At 44.6% G+C, this 15,157-nt stretch overlaps 2 pseudogenes across 1 annotated transcript; one reads left to right on the top strand and one right to left on the bottom strand.

The window, feature by feature from the left end:
- Nucleotides 1-1,190: 1,190 nt before the first annotated feature.
- LOC105743997 overlaps nucleotides 1,191-15,157 on the bottom strand; it is a 15,064-nt pseudogene continuing 1,097 nt past the window's right edge.
- On the top strand, nucleotides 1,815-2,406 carry LOC101588707 (annotated as a pseudogene). The gene has a single exon (XR_001117357.2). The product of XR_001117357.2 is annotated as a peptidyl-prolyl cis-trans isomerase A pseudogene (transcript).

Below are 15,157 nucleotides of genomic sequence, written 5' to 3'. Positions count from 1 at the left end.
GTAGTCCATAATAGTATTCCTCTTGACTGGCAATGTCAGAAATTGTTGACCTGAGTCCCCTACAGCTCAACATAACACCATGGCTTTACTTCTTATACCTCGTTTTTATATTTTTCTGTTGGATGGTTAAGACCAAGATAAAGCAAGACCTATGCAACAAGAGTTGTAGCTTTTGGATCTGATAAGGTCAGTCAAATCCCCTAAATGTATTTCTTATAGGCAGTATATTGTTGGGTCTTTCTTCTTGATCCATTCTGTTAGTGTGTGTTTTTAATTGGGGAATAGAGACCACTAACATTGATGGCTATAACTGATATGTACTGACTTAGCCTTGTCATTATATTTTCCTGTTGTTGGCTCCCTTACCACCCCCCTTTGTTTGCCTTGCTTGGTGGGTTCATTTTGTTGGAGTTCATAGGCATGCAATTCTTGTAATCTCTTTTTTGAATGTCCCTCAGAACATTTTAGAGTGCTGGTTTGGTGTTTACAGATTTCTTCAGGTGTTCTTTGTCATGGAAGTATCTTATTTCTCCATCCATTTTGAAAGATAGTTTTGTAAAGTACATCAATCTGGTTTGGAGTTTGTTTTCTTTTAGGGCTGAAAACACTTCTCTCCAGGCTTTCCTTGACTTGAGGGTTTGTGTTGAGTAGTCTGCTATGATTCTGAGTACATGATTTGTTTAGTTTCTCTAAAAGTTTTTAATCTTCTATTCCTGTGGTGAATTTGGGGAATCTTGAGCTAAATATTATATGCCTTGATGTCTTAGTTACTCTTCTCTCATTGCTGGGACAAATACCCGACACCCAAAATGAAGGAAGGAAAGGTTTATTTAGCTCACAGTTATTGGAGGTTTCAGTCCATATTCAGCTGGGTCTGAGGCAGAGCGGCACACAGCAGAAAGCAACCTTTCATGGTGGTGACAATGAGCAAGACCAAAAGGAAGGGTAGCAGCAGCTCAGGCAGCTAGCTTCTCTTCCCACCTTACATTGTAATGCAAATTACCTGCCCCAAGGCAGGTGCAGCATCCATACCCACAATAGTCAATCACAAACTCCAGAAGCCACCCACAACTGCATGAGGCTTTGGGGGGACAGCTAGACACAAACCATAACACTTGGTATAGTGGGGTTTTTGTTGATGTTGTTTGTTTAGCTGTGGCAGGTTTTATTAATGAAAAATTCTGCTTGGTTTATTTTTCACTGGTCTGTTCTGATATGCTTCTAATGATATCAGAATCACCTGGATCAATGATTGCTAATGTGCATACTCTGTAGTATTTTCCACATGCTGTGCCCAGTTCGATATTATTGCTGCTGTAGTGGTGGACACCAGTTTTGGCCAGCATGGCCTAGTACTCTATTTCAGATTTCCTCAAGGCTGGGCAGTTGTTGGCAAGGATGACCAATTTCGCTTTGCCCTGTCTGATCATCTTCAGCGTCTGCTTGTACCCCAGCACGTATTTTCCACTTTTCATAACAAGTTGGAGCCTACAGTTGATGGACTCCTGATATTTTTTCGTCTTCTTTGTGGCCACCATCTTCCTGCCTTAGGTGTGGACAGCCCTCAACCAGGAGCAGCTACCAAGATGGCCAGGGAGAAAGAAAGGGGCATAGTGTTTTTTAAATCCTGGCTAATTGGAGTTCTATGTCTCACTTGTCTGCATGTCAAATTCTTTTTCCTTGCTAGGAAAGTTTTCTGCCATGACTTCTGTGAACAGGTTTCTCATTTGCTCTATCTCCTGCTTTTTCATTGATTAAAGTCAATCTTGGCCGCTTTGCAGACGCCTCTAGCCTTCCTCTTAGTTGTTTGTTGCCAACCATGGTCAACCCCATCGTGTTCTTCGATATCACTGCCGACGGCGAGCCCTTGGGCCGCGTCTCATTCGAGCTGTTTGCAGACAAAGTTCCAAAGACGGCAGAAAACTTTCGTGCTCTGAGCACTGGAGAGAAAGGATTTGGTTATAAGGGTTCCTGCTTTCACAGAATTATTCCAGGATTTATGTGCCAGGGTGGTGACTTCACGCGCCACAATGGCACTGGCGGCAAGTCCATCTACGGGGAGAAATTTGATGATGAGAACTTCATCCTGAAGCACACAGGCCCGGGCATCTTGTCCATGGCAAATGCTGGGCCAAACACAAACGGGTCCCAGTTTTTCATCTGCACTGCCAAGACTGAGTGGCTGGATGGCAAGCACGTGGTCTTCGGGAAAGTGAAAGAGGGCATGAACACGGTGGAGGCCATGGAGCGCTTCGGGTCCAGGAACGGCAAGACCAGCAAGATGATCACCATCACCGACTGTGGACAACCCTAACGCGTGTGACTTGTGTGTGTTGCCACCGCCAGACCAGACCATTCCTCTAGCTCAGGAGAGCACCCTTTGCCCTCCCTGCTCAAGACGCCCCATCATCCCTGCTCTTCTCGCAGTTCTTTGGGTTCCATGTTTTCCTTGCTCCCCTCCAAATGTACCTGGATTGCAGAGTTAAGTTTATGGTTATGAATAAAGCTAAATAATGGTTAAAAAAAATAAATAAAGTCAATCTTATGTTATTCTTCTTTGCATCACCTAGCAGCTCTTGGATTGATATTCTGTGGCCCTTGCTATTTTTAAGAGAATCTTTCTTTTCATTGTTGCTACCCACAATCATGTCTGATATTCTGTCTTCACATGGGTCCATCTGCTACATATACTTTTAATTCAATTTTTAATCTCCTGGATATCTGTTTGAATTTGTTTCATGGATTCATTTCTTTCTTATGTTGGGTATTCATGGTTTCTGTCATTTTCCAAAGTTGGTCTATTTTTCTTAAGTCTGTCTCTGCTAAGTACGTCTTTCATTATGGTTACCATCTTTGTACTTAACTGAGAAGTTATTTATTTTTTTAAAATGTATTTTAGTACAGGGTCCATAGGATTTGTAGTAATCCTGTTTTCAGCCTCCCAAGAGCTAGGATTACAGGTGCGCACCACCACACCCAGTTTCTGAGAAATTATTTCTGATTTATTTTTTTCTAGAGCCTTGTTCATCTGCTTTGTCACTTCTACTGTTAACACTTCAGAGAATCCAGGTAGTTGGCTTTCAGATTGTCCCACCTCATTGTTTGCCTTTGGTGAGCTGGAAGTCTGTGGTTGCACTTTGTTTAAGTTTGTTCTCTCTCTCTCTCTCTCTCTCTCTCTCTCTCTCTCTCTCTCTCTCTCTCTCCATTCCTGGGTTAATGCTGTAAATTCCCTATGGTGAATAGCTTTATTGCTAGTATTTAGAACTCTTAAGATGACTATTTCTCAGGGGTTTCTTCCAGGTAAAGCTGGATTTTGGAGTTTAAATCTGTTACAAGATCCTCCCACTTTAATTCATTGGGAATGGGAACTTGCTGCCTATTTGGCCTAACCCCTGTTGTTGTTTTGTATTTCTTTAGGGAAGGGTCTATAGGGCGTTCAGGGTCTCACTACTAGATCGAACTCATAGAGATCTCCCTGTTTACAGCCTCCCAAGAGCTGGGATTACAGGTGTGCACCACCACAGCCAGTCTCAATTGCCATCTCAGCATGCTCTGGGGGTGGGCCGGCACAGCAGGCCCAGGGATTGAACCCCAGCCCCTGCACCTGCTTGCAGAGCTATTACTCTGCTGAGCTATTTGGCTGGCCCACTAGCCTCTGCTTCTTTGACACTGCCAGACAATATTATTTATGGCCCTTAAGTAATCTGTCTTGGCATAGCAGGAGAAACAACTGATTAAGACAATTATGTCACCTTTGATAAAGTAGTTCAATCAGCAATAACAATAGCATCCAACACAGAATAGAAAATGACAAACTAGGGCCCGGGATTTAGCTCAGTGGTGCACACCTCCTGCCTGGTAATCATGAGATCAAGAGTCCAATTCCTGGTCAAAAAAGAAGAGAGAGAGAGAGAGAGAGAGAGAGAGAGAGAGAGAGAGAGAGAGAGAGAGAGAGAATGACTATGGTAACTATTAATTTTCACCTTTAACCACATCAACTAGATTTTTCGTTATGTAACAAAATCTAAAACAAGAAAATTGTATACAGTAAATGTAATCTTAGTATGGCAATTTTATCCTTTTACCCTGAGGGGGATATTTTTTTTTAAAGGGTTAGAGGGAAACCATGGAAAAATAGAAGAAGAGGAAGAGATTAGGAACAAGCCTGGGGCCGGCCAAATAACTCAGCGGTAAAACACCTGCAAGCAGATACAGGGGCCCAGGAGTTTGATCCCTGAGCCTGCCATGCCGGCCCCACCACCAGAGCATGCTGAGAAGGCACTTAAGACCAGGCATGGTGGCATGCACCTGTAATCCCAGCTCTTGGAAGGCTATAAACAGGCAGATCACTGTGAGTCCCTGAACACCCTGTAGCCCCTTCCCTAAAATACGAAAAAAAAAAAAAAAAGAAGCAAGCCTGGATGACAAAGAATGACTATGTGAACTTTGAAAAACTGGTAAAGAAGATAGGAAGGAAGGAAGAGATTAAAAACAAGAACAGAACAAGAAGGCTAGAAGTAATGTTCATACTCACAAAAACCAGAACAATAATCAAGAAAACAAAATAAAACAAAAAGAAGGGAAAAAAGTCCTTTTCAGGAAGTGTCTCAGCTGTCACTGGTAGATGCAGTGGGCAGACAGAGCCCAGATCCCAGCAAGCCAGCTGTAGATTTATACAGCAGTAGTGGGTAGTCCCGGCAAGCCTGCACCTTTAGTTCCACTAACGTCCAGGCTGATTTCTAGATGTGAAGCTGGAGCCTGATTGTTTAGCCTGCAACACTGTGCACCTCCTGCCACCTTCAACGTGGCTGTATGACCTCCTGCTGCACTGAACTCACTTCTCACACTCACCTTGACCCTGAGGGCCGCTAGGTTAAGCCAACTCACACCTACTCTGAGTTCTGAGCTCACTTGGCCTCTCCCCATGATGGCTGCCGGCCAATCACCCTCCTTGGAGGAGCTTCTGAACCTGAGTAACTCACCAGCGACCACGGTCCACTTGTCCACTTGTCTGGTCCACTGGTTTCTCCATGGAGGCCTCTGGCGTGGCCAGCAGGCACCATATGTGTTTAGGTTAGGCCCGCCCCTCCCATGCAGTCGTCAGGGCTTGGGCCTCCATCTTCTGCAGTAAAGTCTCTCTCTTCACTCTCCCTTTGGCTTGTATTTTCACTTCAGATCTTTGCTGGATCCTGGAGACCAGCTTCCGTTGGTTTTCCTTTCCTCACATTGCTCTATTCAAGAGCTTAGACAACAATCTCAGAGACCTTGTTTCTTTGCTAATCACCACTGTCATCCTCCCAGGAGTTTCCTTCCTTTATTTTTTAAAGACAAAGTCTTGCTATGTAGCTCAGGCTGGCTTTGAACTCACAACGTAGCCCAGGCTAGCCTCAAATTGGTAGTGCTCCTCATGCCTCAACCTTCTAGAAAATGTTGAGCCAACATGCTGGCTTTGTCACTGTAGCTTTGTGGTATGGCTTAAAGTAAGAAATTATTATTCTTCCTGCCTTTTTCTCATTTTCCAAGATTGCTTTTGCTATGATAGTTCTCTTATGGTTTCATATGAATTCTGAGATTGTTTTTTCTGTGTTTGAAAGGAATGCTATTAGTGCTTTGATTGCAATTGAATTAAATCTATATGTCAGTTTCGAAAGCATAATCATTTTGGCAATATTGGTTCTGGCCATCCTAGAACAGGGATATATCATTTTCTGATGTACACTTTAATCTTCTTTTACAAAGTTCTGCAGTTTTTTTGTTTTTGAGGCAGGATCTCACTATGCAGTTTGGGCCGGGCTTGTGCCTACTTTTGTAGCTCCTAGACTGGTCTTGAATTCACAGAGATCCTCCTGGCTCAATCTCCTGAGTGCTGGGATTGTAGGAGAGCACCACCATGCCTGGTTCTGAGGCCACATGGCGGGTTCCCTGGGGATCTGGAGCTGAGACCACACAGCGTCCGGGGCCAGGGATCGAACTCAAGACCTTGTGCTTGCCAGGTAGGTGCTTATGCCTCTAAGCTATCTCTCCAGCCCCAGTTCTGTAGGTTTTTATTGTAGAGGTCTTTCACTTCCTTAGTTAGGTTAATTCTTACATATTTAGTTTTTCTTTTTTTTTTTAAATGTACTTAGTACAGAGTCTCACTATACAGATCAGACTTATCTGTTTTCAGCCCCCCAAGTGCTGGGATTACAGGTGTACACCCCTGTGCCCAGTCTCAATTGCTGTCTCAGTGTGCCCCAGGGGTGGGGCCGGCACTGCATGGGGCACTTTAACCTGTTGAGCTATCTGGCCAGCCCTGATATTATATATATAATAATATATATAATTTTTATATATATAATATATATAATAATAATATATATAATTTTTTTATATAATTATATATATATAATTTTTTTTTTCTTTTCAGAATCAGGGATTGAACTCAGGCCCTTTCACTTGCCAGGGAAGCGCTTATTCCACTGAGCCATCTCCCTGGCCCCTTAATTTTTCTTGATGCTACTATGAAAGGTAGTGATTCCCTAATTTCTCTAGTGGTGAGTTTATTACTGGTGTTCAGAAATGCTACTGATTTTCCTTGTAGACTTTGTACCCTGCTATGCTAACTGAATTTGATTACTAATTCTAGGAGTCTCTTAGAGGAAATTTTCAGATTTTTATGTATGGGATCATGTCATGTGCAAATAATAATTTGACTTTTTTCCTACACATGCTCCTTTCATTTCTTTCCTTTGCTTGGTTGCTCTAGCCAATGTCTGCTGTGGGTGTGACACCAGACATCCTTGTCTTACTCCTCATATTAGAAGGAAAGCTTTCAGCATCTCCCTAATTAATAAGATATTGGGGGCTGGTGAGATGGCTCAGTGGTCTAAAGCACCTACTTAGAACAAGCTTAGCTAAAGCACAGGGACCGCGGTTCAATCCCCCAGCACCACATGCCAGCCAGCCTGCCCACTGGTGGGCTGAGCTGGCCACACACACACACACACACACACACACACAAATAAATAAATAAAAATTAAAAAAAAAAGATATTGGCTGGTGGTTTTTCAAAGAAGTTGGTAGGTTCTTTTATACCTATATTCTTCAATGTTTCTGTGATGAATGGATGCTGGATTTTGCCAAAGGGTTTTTTGCATCAACTGAAACGATCCTGAAAATTTTGTCCTGAAGGAGGGGTTAAGGCAAACTTGATCCATAATTCAAACTGGCCTTGAATTGTCTATGTAGCCCAGACTGTCCTCAAACTTGTGGCAATCCTCCTGCCTCAGATTCCTGAGTGCTGGGATTACAGGCATGTGCCACTAGGCGACAATATAAGATCTTTTTTTATAATTTGTTTTGTACTGTTTGCCAGTATCATGTTGAAATGTTTTACATTGTTGTTCATTAAAGAGAGTGATCTGTAGTTCTTTGTTTTTTTGGTTCCTTTTCTGGTTTTGGAATTAAGGAAATGCTTTCTTCAAGGAATGACTTTGTTTTTTGGGGTTTTTTTGGCGGAACTGGGGATTGAACTCAGGCCCTTGCGTTTGCCAAGGAAGCACTTATTCCACTGAGCCATCTCCCTGGCTCCTAGGAATGACTTTGGTAGGACTCCTCTTTCAGTTTCATTAAAGGTCTTGCTTGCAATCCAAGTTGTATGATGTCAGGAAAGTTACTCCTGGTTTTGTCCAGGTTCTTTCTCATGGAATATTGTCCTCCATCCTCTGATTTTTAATCTGTGTATTTCTGTTTTTGCATTAAATTTGTTTATTTTATATTGCATATTATTGAGCTATTTTCATGATCTATTTTTTCATTCTGTCATTTGATCAGGGAATTTATTGTTGAAAAGCAAGTGACTTATTCCTGTCATTGCACTTTTTGGTTGTTAATTTTCCTCCCCTCCCCTCTTTGCAGTTTTTAAAAAATTTTATTTTAGGGAAGGGTCTACAGGGTGTTAAGGTATTAGATCGGACTCAGTGATCCACCTGTTTACAGCCTCCCAAGAGCCCAGATTACACGTGGGCAGCACCACGCACTCAGTGCGCCCTGGGGGAGGGGCCAGCATTGCAGACCCCAGGGATTGAACCCCCGGCCCCTGTGCCTGCTTGCTGAGCTAGTTGGCCAGCCCCCCTCTTTCTGTTTAAATGTGCACCCTGCCTATTGTATTCCTTTACTAGATTTGTTGGTATTGTGGACTTAATTATGTCTTTCTAGGATATGCTTGAGAGTTTTTTGTACTGCTGGTTTGGTAGTCATGGAATTCTTGAGGTGCTCTTTGTCATGAAAGGTTTATAGGATAAATAAATCCATGGTGACACTAGCTTTTCACTAGTGTCTTCTGTAAACTTTCTGATTGTTTCATTACTTTATTATCTGATTAGTTATATTTTTCATTAGCTCCTAATTCATTTGTATTTTAATCTCCTCTAGCATTTCTTTGAGTAATTTGGCACTGTGACTTTTGTTTTCCTCCCCCTCTACTAATAATAGAGAATTCAATAGTAGTGACACAGAATTAATGACTTAAAGATTAATAATAAGCTTAATGGTGGGGCCGGGGAGATGGCTCAGTGGAATAAGCACTTCCCTGGCAAGTGCAAGGGCCCGAGTTCAATCCCTGGTTCCACCAAAAACAAACAAACTAAAAACCAAAAAAACCTTAATGGGCATAGTGTTAAAGATATAGGGGGTTGAGAATGGAAGAATATAAGGAATATAAAGAAAAAATTGAAAAATAAAACAGTGAGGAGAGATAAATGAGATAAAAGATCCTATGATGGAGCAGAAGGATATTTGTAGAATTAGATAAAGATAATTAAAAAATTACCAATAGGAAATAGAAGATAAAAGGAAAAAAGAGTGCCAGGAATACAGTTCAAGGTCACAAAATCCTAAGTGATGTTCCTGGCACAAAGAAAGGAAATGGGAAGAAAGAAATAATATGGGTCATAAAAAATAGAAAAAATTGAAAGGAAAAAATGAGTCCAAAATCAGAGAATAATTTTTTTTCCTCTATATTTTTGATCTGTTCCCAATCAGAGGGCCCTGATGGTCCTCAGACCAGAGCCAAATCTGGCAGTGCCATATCACAGGGACAGAGAACAAATGAACTCCTGGGCCCTTAACCTGTTACTCATTAAAAGCAGGACTATATTTTCTTCTGAGGCAAGCAGAGCCCTAGAGTTGGACTTATAGATATGCAATAGGTAACTAAAGGCAGAACAAAGCTTCGAGTTTTCATTTTGTAAGCCCTGTGCTAAATCCCTCCTGGACCCACATATGTCGTGTTAATTATTTGAAAGTGTCACCATGCAAGTTGATAAGGTTGGTCCGCCCTTCATTTACACAGCCTTTCCTGTCTCCTGTCCAGGGGAGCACCAAGACAAGCAGTTTACAGACACTCAGCCATACTCAGGGTCCATTCCCCTAAACCTGTAGTCATCTGCACTTCCAGGGAAAATATAAAAGAACACCCCACCAAATGGACACCCTCCATCGAGTGGGAGCACTGGTTCTACATCTCAAGCAAGAACAACCATCTCATGGGAATATGTCACCCCTCAGCCATAAAGATGCCCCAGAGCTAGGAAACGAGGGCCAAGCACCCCAAAGTGGTCCCCACTCTTGTTGGTGGGCCAGTCTGACCCTGTTCTTTAAGCCTGTGCTTTCTTCAGTTCTAGTTGAAGCACCTTCTCTGTTTTCTCTTAAATTTTCTTTCTTAGGGGGCAGCTTGATATTTTTCAGAGGTGGGTATCCCCTTCATTTTCTCTTACTTTCCTTGCAAAATTTTAATTTCCACCATCACGGAAGCAAGCGGTACTACATGATGGATCTGACAGGTAGACTCTGGGCTCTTGCATACAGTGAGCAAAGATTTGCAAGTGTCCATGCAGCGGTAAAAGCAAAAGCAGCTACATCCATCAAGGGTAACGGGAAGGAGATGTGCTCAGGGTGGGTTGTAGGCCTCTGCCAATGCAAACAAGGATGGCACATGAACACAAAAGCGGTGTTGGGCTGACAAGAAAATAAAAGGTGGGCCAGTGAGACAGCTCAGCAGTCTAAAGTGCCTGCTTAGGCATGCTTAGGCAAGCACAGGAACCTCAATTCAATCCCTGGCACCACATGTTGCACCAGCCCCACCCCCAGGGCCAGCTGAGCCAACCACAAAAAAAAAAGAAAGAAAAAGAAAAAAAGAAAAGAAAAGGTGCACAGATATATCAGGCTTTTGGATTTTAAAAGATATGCACCCAGGCCTGGTGCTTTTCTTTGGGTCTCTGGATAAAACTGATAGAAATTAATGTAGGTATAGTGGTGCATACCTGTAATCCCAGCACTCAGGAGGCCGAGGCAGGAGGAACAGTGTAAATTCAAGACCAGCCTGGGCTACAAAGTGAGCTCAAGGCCAGCATGAACTGCATAGTGAGAGCCTGCCTCAAGAGACAAAAAAAAAAAAAAAAAAAAAAAGATAGGCAGGAATTAATGACGGTGCTGAGTTATCTCAGGGGCTTTCCATGCTTCTCCCAGGATTCACTCCTGATTACATACATATGAGAGATGCAGCTCATATGTATGGGTTTTTAACAAGGTTCAAGCGGGAAAAAGCTTACTGAAAGTCAGGCCAAGAGACATGACACTCATGTGCTAGAATTTTAGTGATTTCTTGGATCTTGGTTCTTTTTACTTCTGCTTTCCTGAGACCAACGGAGGAAGGCATTGCCCTAAGATGTTGCCCCAGTTCGGGAGAAGGGAGCTGGGCCCGTCTCTCAGTCCCAGCTGTGTTCCGTGTACTACAAGCACCCACGCTAGCAGGTGCTGCTGTGACACCGACGGTGCACAGGGCCCTGCTCCTGTAGGCCCCTTCTCAGTCCTTGGTCTTTTTTTTTTTTTTTTTTAATGGCAGAGGGGATCAAACCCAGGGCTTTGCGCATGCCACAAAAGAGCTCTACTACTGAACCACATCTCTCACCACCCTAATCATTTGATTTTTTTTTTTTTTTTTTTTTTTTTTTTTTTTTTTTTTTCAGAACCAGGGATTGAACTCAGGCCCTTGCACTTGCCAGGGAAGTGCTTATTCCACTGAGCTGTCTCCCAGGCCCTTCATTTGATTTTTTTAAAAAATTGCAAAAGTAAACCCTTTACCACATTTGGTTAACACCTATTCGTAGTTCCATAGCTAATTTTGCATACATAATTTCATTTTTTTCTTTCTTTTCTCCTTTCCCAGGCAGGGTCTCACTATGTAGTTCAGACTGGTCTTCAACAACCCTCCTGCCTCAGCTTTCTGAGTGGTGAGATTACAGGTGTGCACCACCACACCCAGCTCTTTTTTCTTTTTCGGTGCTGAGGATTATTTCATTTGAGATCCAAGGTCTCACTCAGGCTGAACACACTGTCTGCCACTGGGCTACACCCCAATCCTGACATTCTTTCTAGACAGAGTCTGCAAAATTGTAACAACTATAGGACCCACCAAATGTAAATCTACCCCTGGAAGCACCCTCCCATTAAGTATTCTTTGCCTCCAAATGGATGGTGCAATGCAAAAACCTCCACGCGCCAGTGTAGATGTTCTGATACCTTGTAAGGACGCTAAACGTTGACTGCTGGGCTGATCCTCAGGAGCTACCTGGAGACAGAGCTGACTGCTCTTCCGGTGGAGCACAGCAAGTGGTCCGGGTTTGGGTTTCACAGCAGCAGGCCGCCAGAGCCGGGAATGTGCCTCGTGCCCCGGCTTGGCTTGCTTCTATCTAACAGTGACCCACAGAGTGACAGCAAGGCCACAAATCAGCTCCCCATGGCGTCTTCTAGGCCAGCTTGGCTCAGTGCATATTTACAGTGAACCTGAATTGTAAGGCAACATTTAAAAATCATGAGGTTTACAGCTGAGGATGTAGCTCAGGGGAAGAGCATTTGCCTAACGTGCACCAGACCCTGGGTGCAGTCCCTGGTATTGTAAAACAGAAACCCACAAGATTTTTAAAAATTAACAAGGACCAAGTTCCCACCAAATTCTGCAAGAAAACACTTTCTGCCAAGATTTCCTCACACTGAGTTAAACTATGGAAATATACACAGAACAAATCTCATCAGAAATATGCATCTCAAATGAAATAACACCCTAGCCCAAAGCATTACGAAGCAGCTGAACCCCACTACAGCTCTTCCGTTCGGGAATTGCAGCAGGCATCAGACACCTGAAGGCCTGCCTCCTGCAGGCTGCTGAGCCAATCCCCAGTGCCCCCACTGAGAAGCCATGAAGTGGCGCTGAGAAGGTGCGCCCCAGCAAGTGGTGCTGCCCCCACCCCCAGCCCCCAGCCATTGTTGGCAATCACTGATGCCTTTGCTAGAGATCTGGCCCCGTGGAATCAGGAACTGCAGGTGGTTTTAGGGACATTGTGCTTCAGGATATCCTGGATTAATTCAACTTCCCTGTACCGTCCTCATAAAAATGACATGAAGCATTTCCTAGATAGGCAGAATGACAGGCTTTTCACTTAGAAATTCCAACCAGAAATCTGCTTTGGGTGCAAGAGCCTGAGTTCGATCCCCAGTCCCACAAAAAAAAAAAAAAAAAAGAAAGAAAAAAGAAAGAAAAAAGAAATCTGCTTTGGGCGAACTCCAGGTGGTTCCTCTCATCAGGGAATGGGGGGGGGGGGGGCTAATGAAGAAAGAATGTTAATAAAAGGAGATGAACAAATGGAGCAGGAAAATGAGAAATCTGAGGAGACCTGGAAGCAAGTCTTCATTTTGAGGCTTCCCAGCTATTGGTCCTGAGAGCAGGAGATACAGGGGCAGCAGGCAGATTAAGGCAGGGGCCTGACTAAACGAAATAAAGGCCAGGACCAGAAAAACTGAAGATAAGTCTCAGGAAATTGAAGAGCGAAGGACAAAGGACAAGTCCCTAAGTAAAGGAGGATAAACTTCAAAACACTGGAATGCAAAGGACAAAGAAATAATAAACTTTCTGGACATCAAAGCCTAGAAACAGTAGCCAACTGCAGGCCTGCATTCTCGCCTGTCCCCCTGCACCTTTCCTGTCCAAAGACTGCATAAAAGCCTCTACACTTAACCACCTCTAGGGGCTTGCTCCCTGGAGTCCCTCTTACCAAGTAGGAGCTTTCCTTTTGTTCTTCCTTATAAACCACATCTGGTTGCATTCCCCACTGCTGTCCTTTCAGTCTCCTTCCTCCATTGCCTTCAGGACGAGAGCAGAGAGAGAGATTAACTCACTAGATAGTCCAGGCTGGCCGCCAGCTCACAGCGATCCCCCGCCTCAGCCTCCCAAGTGCAGGGATTGCAGGCTTGCACCACCATGCTTGGTGCCTCAAAGTTAAAATTGCCTTTTTGTAGAGATAAGCAACTTCTCCAAACTTCCTCCTGCTGAACACAAAACCAATACCCCTCCTCTCCTCAGCCCTGAAGAAGTGACCAAATATGCAGATGCCACTCCAGGAGTCTGGAGCCAAGAAAGAGGAGGAGGAGCTGAGGACCACTGAAAGTGACAAGCGGGTGTGGAGACCTGCTGTCTCTGTGCTCATGGCTCCTGCGACCCTTGCTGTACGGAGGAAAGAAGTGATTTGGGGTAAATGAGTCCCTCTATCTTCTCGGAGCTAGCTTTGAATGAACCCTTTTCCCTTTCACCAAAATAAACGGCCTCCTTTCGTAAGAAATAGGCTATTTGGGTAGCGGATCAATGAGGCAGCCAGCTAGGACAAGGGCCGGAGCTGCGGCTGGGTAACCGGGCACATGGGTGGAACTGAAATAAGATCATGAACTAGAGCTTTGGTCGACTGTGACCCTCAGACAGCCTGGACAGCAGCCCCCTCCTACTTAAGGGAGGCTCCACAGCTCCACTCCCTACTAAACTCCTGAGTCTCTAGGAATTAAAATGCAAAATAGTGTTATGGTTTGTGTCTAGTTGTACCCCCAAAGCCTCATGTAAGTCAAGGAGCAGACGCCGCTGGAGGAGCAGCGAGTGGCTTCAGGGGTGGGATCAAGGGGCCTGGGGACCAGGGCGGGGCTCGAGGGGCGGGGCCGGAGAGGCCTGGCAGCCCGCGTCCCGGAGGCCGAGGTCTCTTGGGATGTGCAGAGGGTCATCCTGGACCCAGCGGATGGGGGAGGGGCGGAACTGTGATGGAGGCCCCCTGGGGCAGAAAGGAGATGTTTGGAGAAGACGGAGGCATTGATCCTCTCTCCTGAGCAAGTAAGACTCCAAGGTCTTGCTATGTAATTCTGGCTGTTTTAAACTATGAAACCCCAGGAACTGTGAGTTAAGTAAACCTTCCCTTCCTTCATTTTGAGTGTCGGGTGTTTGTCCCAGCAAGGAGAAAAGAATAACTAAGACAGTCAGGTTTTCTTCTCTCTAAAATCCTAGTTTCGCCCAGGGTGGAGTGGGGGTGGTGCACGCCTGTAATCCCAGCACTGGGGAGGCTGAGGCCGGAGGACTGCCGGGAGTTCAAGGCCAGCTCGAGCTACACAATGAGACCGACTCTAAATAAATAACATAAAATCCTACTTTCCTTTAAAGCTCGCATGCTCAGGAACTGGGTTAGAGAGCCTCAGCTGCACCGGTCATTTAAATCCACAGAGCGCTCCGTGATAGGCGCAACTAAACAACAGTGCGGTTTGTGCTCTGCTGATCTTTCAGCAGCTCTGAACCCAGGGGCGAGGCAGCCATCCACGCCGGCCCCTCCTAGAAACCCAGAACTGTTCTCCTACCCACAAGACTCCCTAACGCCTTCCCTGTGGTTCGTGACTTCACTCCGGCCTGCTGCGAGAGCTTGAGTTCGGCACACACCTGGCACCAGTTTGGTGATGACGAGAAAGCATGCGGGAAGCCAGGAGGAGGCCGCAGGGGCGCCGGCCTCGCCAGACCCTCTGCCAGCTGTGCGCAGCCCTTTTTTCACTTGGGACTCGCCTTTTCTAGTTGAATAAATTACCTGGTTAGTGGAACCAATGGAATACTACACAGCTGTGAAATAGAATGAATAAATCCTCTAGTTATGGAAGAATCTAAAATATATTGTTTAAGAATAAAGACATAGTGCAAGAAAATGGGCATACAGGGCTTAGACCAATGAGATGGCTCAGTGGTCTAAAGCACCTACTTAGAACAAGCTTAGCAAAGCACAGGGACTGCGGTTCAATCCCCCAGCACCACATGCCAGCCAGCCCC

Source organism: Octodon degus, unplaced genomic scaffold, assembly GCF_000260255.1.
Source record: "Octodon degus isolate 3935 unplaced genomic scaffold, OctDeg1.0 scaffold00203, whole genome shotgun sequence".
NCBI classification, from domain to species: Eukaryota; Metazoa; Chordata; class Mammalia; order Rodentia; family Octodontidae; genus Octodon; species Octodon degus.
This window is presented reverse-complemented; position numbering and strand designations above follow the sequence as displayed.